The sequence below is a fragment of the Cyprinus carpio genome, chromosome A24 (assembly GCF_018340385.1).
Source record: "Cyprinus carpio isolate SPL01 chromosome A24, ASM1834038v1, whole genome shotgun sequence".
Taxonomy (NCBI): Eukaryota; Metazoa; Chordata; class Actinopteri; order Cypriniformes; family Cyprinidae; genus Cyprinus; species Cyprinus carpio.
In genome coordinates, this window is record NC_056595.1 from 8,257,997 (window position 1) to 8,265,143 (window position 7,147).

The 7,147-nt window shown below is 35.6% G+C and overlaps 1 pseudogene; it reads right to left on the bottom strand.

Annotated features, from left to right (window-relative positions):
* Positions 1 to 214: 214 nt before the first annotated feature.
* LOC122135450 lies at positions 215 to 6,643 on the bottom strand (annotated as a pseudogene).
* Between the last annotated feature and the right edge of the window lie 504 nt (positions 6,644 to 7,147).

Below are 7,147 nucleotides of genomic sequence, written 5' to 3' on the forward strand. Positions count from 1 at the left end.
TGGAAATATACTCATCACAGATATCAGTCTGTTTAATCATCATGAAATCAAAAGTTTACACAAGCTATCTACAATCACTTTAAAACTCCAAACATTAAAACAGCTCAAATACTGAATATAAATGGCACAATTTATATGTACTAACTCTGTTTTTTTATGTTTTTGTTATATATATATATATATACACACACTGTTTGATCTTTTCTGTAGTTCCTCAGTATTCCTCAGCTGTCATACCTAAAAAGGATGCGACATTAGAACCAGGGTAACTATTTGAGCTGTAACTGCTGTGCGATAGCCCCTCAAAGTTTTCAGACCTCTCGGATTTTAGCTTGAAGGGTGTCCTGGTATGATAGGGCAGATTTAATCACTCCTGAATCCTCTGGAATCTTCAGGTCCGAGTAGGAGTTGGAAGAGGCTTCTCTTCAAGATTGAGTTACAGTTAGACAGGCCTTTCACACTACACATAGAAGTTCTCTCCCATATTTGACAACAGATGGCTTTAAAGGCTGGCTGTACACACACTGTTTGGTGTTTTGGTTATTATAGTCTGCAATGCCGCAGGTGGCAGGGGCGTCCTGTTGACCTGGCTACGGTAGGAGTCCCTGTTATAGTAGTGGGGGCTGGCGTTGGCTGGCCAGTTGAGAGTAGTCTCCTCTCTCCCACCATAAGGCACCTTTACTAAGAATTTGCTTCCTAGCCAAGATGCTTTCCGCAGTACTGTCTGTGTAGCGCCGCTCAATGGCTGCCTAATGGACTTGTGCCATGAGGCATGGCACTCAAAACTGCTCTCCCCCACTTATTGGGTTCTGTCTCAGTTTGTGGGCTTGAAGGATCCTTATACAGTGCTGGCTTGGATTAAGGCCCTGAGCCGAAGGTATCCCTGTGGAACTGCACAGATCATACCCAACAAGGAGGCCAGGGTCATAATACAGACGGTGGTTGCAGGCTTCTGACATTTGAGCTCGAAGCATCCGCCATCGACCGCTGCTGTGTGTTTGTCACTAGGGGAACTTTGTAGGGTCTGTCGTTCGGAAAGAGGAGGATAGTGTTGGGTCTGTAATTGGAAGTTGGATTCTGCAACTGATTGCTGAGGCGCTCGGGGCCTCCCTGGTGACTGGTGGATCATTGGCGCGTCCTGTCGTGATCCACGGTCCAGGCTGGTGGAAAACAGACAAAAATCAAAGATATGTTTTCCTGCCAAATGACCAATTATAATAACGGACTGACAGAAATAGCGTTTATAACTTATCCACTCAGAAGAGCTTCATATCATAGTCGCCACACAAATTTTGAGCCTCTGTATACAAAAAAGGTCAAGGTTTTGATTCTATACTGTATGTGTGGTATATATATATGCTCACGGGCACCTTCCAGCAGCCCAAGACTCTCGAACCCACAACCTTAGGGTTAGGGAGTCAAACCCTCTAAACCATTCAGTAGCCATTAACGTCCCATACTCTTCATGTATTTTTTTATTTGGAATCTTATAGTAAAATAATAATATAGTTTTAAAAAAATAAGTTAATTCTTAGGACCAATCTTTACAACTGTACATAACAACACGATATATAACAATACTTATCTATTTCTGGCTACTGTATATCTTCTAAGAGTAAGGTGATTTATAACACACAAGGAACACCATGTTATAGCTTTTTAAATTATACCAGATTATAGTTTCCAAAAGTTATAATATAAAATAAGTCTCAAATATTGACATTATTTAAGACCCTGTACAGTCCTCTTGCTACCTTATGAGTTGTTAAAGAGACATTGTTCAAGCTGAGTGCTTCCTGTTGATTTCAGTGGTTATCTAATTTCAGAGATGTTACAGCTGGAACAATGCAATATGTTTTTTGCTCACAATACACAATATCACAATGTTAAAGAAAACTTGTGTTTCTTTTACCTGAAGGCAGACAAAGACCACTTTTATAAATATTATTGCAACACTATAATGCCTTTTGGATGTTTACAAGAATATCTTGTCATGTTACAGTAAAAAGCCACTCATAAGATAAAGATACTGTGCAGATACTGTGCAGATATTAAACAACATCAACATGAAAACATATAATGCATTATAGAAACTATAAATCATTGCAACTTAACAGGATACAATGTCATGTGTTATTTGTTTTGTGTTAGAAATCATACTCTTATTAAGACTTAAAGATGTTAACCAGATGGTGAGTAGGTTAATAGGTTATAATGCTGTAAGAATACCCTTCTAATGCATAATAAATTAAAGGTTATATAGAAGGTATAGTTGTGTGTCTCAAAAATGTTTTCTAAATGCTACATAATAATACTGTGTTGCTCTCTAAGTATATATATTTAACCTATACCTGGATTTTTGTGTATTTGGATTAACTTTAAGTGTCACAGTTTTTATGAATATGTGTGTGTTACCTCCGCTCCACCAGTCTTCTTTTCTGTGAAAAGTTAGGTGAAGACATCCTTCTCTTCACTGCACTCCTTCTTGCCTCTGTTTCAGACTTACTCTCTGGTCTGGGATGGTCATGTACTCCCTTTTAGCCTTAAAACAGAGCAAATTGGGAATAGGGAAATATCAGGTTTATATGCATAACTATTTAAATATTTAACTACATAATTATACAAGTTCTGTTGTACAGTGACATCAGTCTGTGCAATTAAAGCTGATGGTTTTCTAAAATATTTAATATTTAGTAAACTGTAAAAGGAATTGTTTACCTATGTCTAACTGATGTTTATTTCTACCTGCTCTAATTCCTCAAAAAAATTACTTGGTGTAGTCAAAGTATTCAAGTTTATTCAGTAATATTAAATTATATTTTTGACTTTAGGTGACAGCCCGCCATGACCCTGTAAAGGATAAAGCGCTGTGAAAAGTGGATGGATGAATGGATTTTTGAATAAGTTAAAAATAGATGCCATTCTTTGATTATTTGACCAAACATTTCTACAATGTCATTTGCAAATCAAATAATTATCAGTTAAACTCACCTGGAAAAAAATTGCCTTCCCATCTACTCTCCAAAAATTGGTTACTGGATAGCCACTGTGACCTCGGCATGGAATCAACTCAAGAGCTGAGTTACAGTTTGGACAAAGCTTTTCTGCAAAGGTATGAATAAACAATATTATTAAAAATATTTAGTATGAATAAATTGTTTTACTGAGCATTTTACAAATATGCCAACATTACATATTTTAATTAGATTTTTTAATGAAATTCTCATGTGTAAGTTCAAGTCATTTCAAAAAAAAAAAAAAAAAAGAGAGGTAAAGTGTTTTTGACTGAGCCAAACAGTCAAGGTCATGAGTGATAGGGTCAGCTCTAAACTGAGAGAAGAAGAGTCTGTCAGTCTATTGAACATTCTCACTGCAAAATCTAAGGCTGATTAACAGGAGTCACTGAGAAGACTACACTTTAGAAATAATTGTTCTATCTACTGGTTCTTTGAAGAAAACAATTGGGTCGTTCTAGGTATCGGATGACACCTAAAATGGACACGTTCTGATCTTAAAAATCTATAAACATCCTGAACTCCAAGTATCCAATGCGAAAACGACATACAGGAAATAAAATGATTCTTGATATGAATTATTGCTATTCGTATATTTCAAAGGTGATTCAAACTACGCGCTACAACAAGCCTGTAGTGTAAAAATATGTTTGTTCTTTCTTATCAGATTCGTTTCTATAGAAGTTATAACACGACTAACCTGTTTGGTAGATGCTGGTTGTTTGGAGAAAAAGTTTCTCAACATACTTTGCTGTTTCTGTCGTGCTTTGTCACAAATGGCCGGTCTCAGCTGAAGTTTGGACCCGTCTGGGAGAGAGCAGTTTCGTGAACACACCACCACACCAAGACATGACTTCTTCAGGATCTGACAGTTATGATTGTTAGTGTTCCTCATGGCCCATCCGCTCAGGTGTCTTTGTGCGTTTTGCGTTCTTGTCTTCACTGCTGTAAATATAACGTACATATCCATCTGTCCACTCCTGGAACGCATCACACTGCTTCGTGTCCTGGAAAAATAACAATTAAGATGTTTATTTTGCGAGATGACATCTAATGTCGTTAAAAAATTTGTACCGATATACAAAAACTCTAAAATGCCTTTTATGTAGCCTATAGGCTACTTTACTGTGTGCAAATTAAACACTGAAACAAGAATGAAAAGTAGGCTATTCTAAAATGAATGGAAATATTCTGTTCCGTTTTGCCTACAAATGCATAAAAATCATAAATCTTTACCTGTGGAAGCTTGGGGTCGTTTATATCCCAAGTCAGCTTCATGCCGAATGAACACACGCAATCTGAGCTGTCAAACTGATCTGAGGATTTGGACATGATGTGAGTCAACTCCGGATCATAGCAATCATAAGAATTAAAAATCTGCCTGAAGACAAATTTCTGTTTTGGAGTCTAGATCAGTTTACAAAATGGATCATACATCTCTAAGTCACGTCCTTTAGATCTTTACTTCCAGAAAGCGTCTTTATTTTCTTTTGTAAAATCCACGTTTGTGTGAGTCCGTCCAGTTGCGCTTCACACAGGTAATAGTCTCAGGTAAACGCTGTTGTGTCTATGTAAAGAAGGAGGTTGGGCTTTTTTTATAATTTTTTATATTACACACACACACACACACACACACTACCTCAAACACTGCGTTCTTTAACTTTAAATGATCCTTGTGTTTCACCTCCAACGGCGAGTCCTTTCGCAACAAAACCAACGAAAGTTCGATATTTGACTACAGGGTGGAAATGGCACAGTTTCTGTTAAATCAATTTTCCTTACACATTCCAGATTTTATCTTTGCGTTTATAGTTTTAAGGGGAAAATTACAGCCTCTTTTAAAAATGAACCCGACGGTGTGGTATTTCAAGAGTAGTCAGCGAAATTTATGCGAGCGACTTTCATTGGGACTGCGCCGAAGCTGATGGTCACAGAACAGGACTGGTCCAGTTGGTGAGGTAATGTGATCTACTGCAGGTCATTAGTTGTTGTGTGTAAACGAAAAGCCGCACTGCTGACACAACACGGACCGGTCGTTAACACAACAAACACAACGCAGCTTATAAAAACGCACCTTTTCTATGTATCTATTGGCGATCACTGATGTCATTGTTTGAAAATTACAGATATAAGTGATTTTCAGGTGATGCATCCACCCTGGACACTAACTTTAAACGAATGGCGTTGCTTTTACAGTTTGTAACATAAGGATTCTAATAATAATAATAATAATAATGATACTAAAGTACTAAATTGCAAGATTCTTGTAATTAGGTAACCTATTATCTATCAACTGGAGTCACTCCTCTTATAAGAACATCAATAAAATAACATCTTGAAAAGCAAGCGAGTCTTCTCCTAAAATACATACCTATAAATACATAAAGTCTGACGTCTGAAAAATGACATATACAAGATTACAAGATACACAAAATGATACGCATAATGTAAGCTGCATTAGTGTTTTATATATATATATATATATATATATATATATATATATATATATATATATATATATATATATATATATATGTGTATAACCGTGTTTTTAATTCATTGTTGTGATTGTTCATTAAAATATATTAATAATGCAAGTATAAATTCATAAATCATTTTTAGTTGGAATATGCATTTTGTAGACAATATCTTTAAACGAATGTTACATATTGTCCTAGTTCTTCACCAAAAATAATGTATTTTTCTTAAGACAATGATAGTAATTCAGTGTTAGTAATTCATTCCGTTACGCATTCGTGATTGCAAGGTTTTTATTATTATTATTATTATTATTATTATTATTATTATTATTTATTTATTTACATTTTATAAAACAATTGCATCCTATCATTTGTTCATTATTTTCTTTGTTTTATTGCCTTTTTCTTTGGATTTGCATTACTATTTTGTCATTCTAGGGAGAACAGAGCAACTTATCACATATCATTGCTGTTTTGTTCACTAAATTAATATTTTTGTCCCCACTGGCAGAATACATACATACAAATACATCAACACCAAGATGTATAAACACAGCAGACTTACCTTTATCCATCGACTGTTCATCAGCATTACTCCACCGCCCCATCTCCTCACTTCGAGGTCTAACTTCACTTATACAGGGGGAGTACTCTGGGTTCGGGCCATTCCCGAACTCGGAGCCCTTCCCCGGACAGCACCCCAAATACGCATAACTATACTTCAACTAATATATGTAGGCTAAGTGTGAACTCATGAAATGCAGAAAGAAGATTATTTTAGTCTCACTTTATTTTTATTTTATTTTTTTCACTTTACCACCATTAATTTCTGATGTTATGAAGGTGGTGTGCAATGTTCCTGTATTTTCAATAAACCCAACATAGAAATGTTTAGATATCTACCTAAAATGTACCTTTTTAGAATCGTCTGAAGCATTTCGGGAATAGACTGTAATTTGACAGCACATCATATTAGATAATATAGATACATTTATAGCCCGGGGGAAAAAAGCCAGTTTACAGTTAATTATTTTTGTAGACACATGTAACCATGAAAGCAAACGTTGCATGCATGAATTAATGGGTAAATCAATCAATCAATACATACATACATGCATACATACATTTATGTATTTTATATGTATTTTTATATTTAGAGAAATAGTACATAAAGCAAACGTTGCATGCATGAATTAATGGGTATTACATTTTAGTTAGGCCATCCCAAAAATGAGAAAATCTTAAATTTGATGTTTCCTGGTATTTGTAATCTCAATGCCGAGTGCTTTTTTTTAGGAAACATCCTAGAAAGTCCATACACAGCGGGCATATTTGGGAATGTCCCCCCCCTGTTTGGTGCAAGGGCTTTGTGAATTAATGAAATTATTAAAAATAATTTATGTAAACCCATAAACAGCTGGCCAATGATTTTTTGCCCCCTGAAAAGGGGTGTATTGCAAGCACAATTCCCACATGGTAAAATCCCCACGTTTACGACTCGTGAATAATAAAACCTCTAATTTTAAACCATTGTATCTGCTAATTAACTTAATTTTTCACAAAAAAATCATCATAAAACCTTATGTGTTGATCCTTATACATTCGAAAGCGTGTGCGAACGGGGTTCTTAGAAACCATCAACTTTAATGTGGA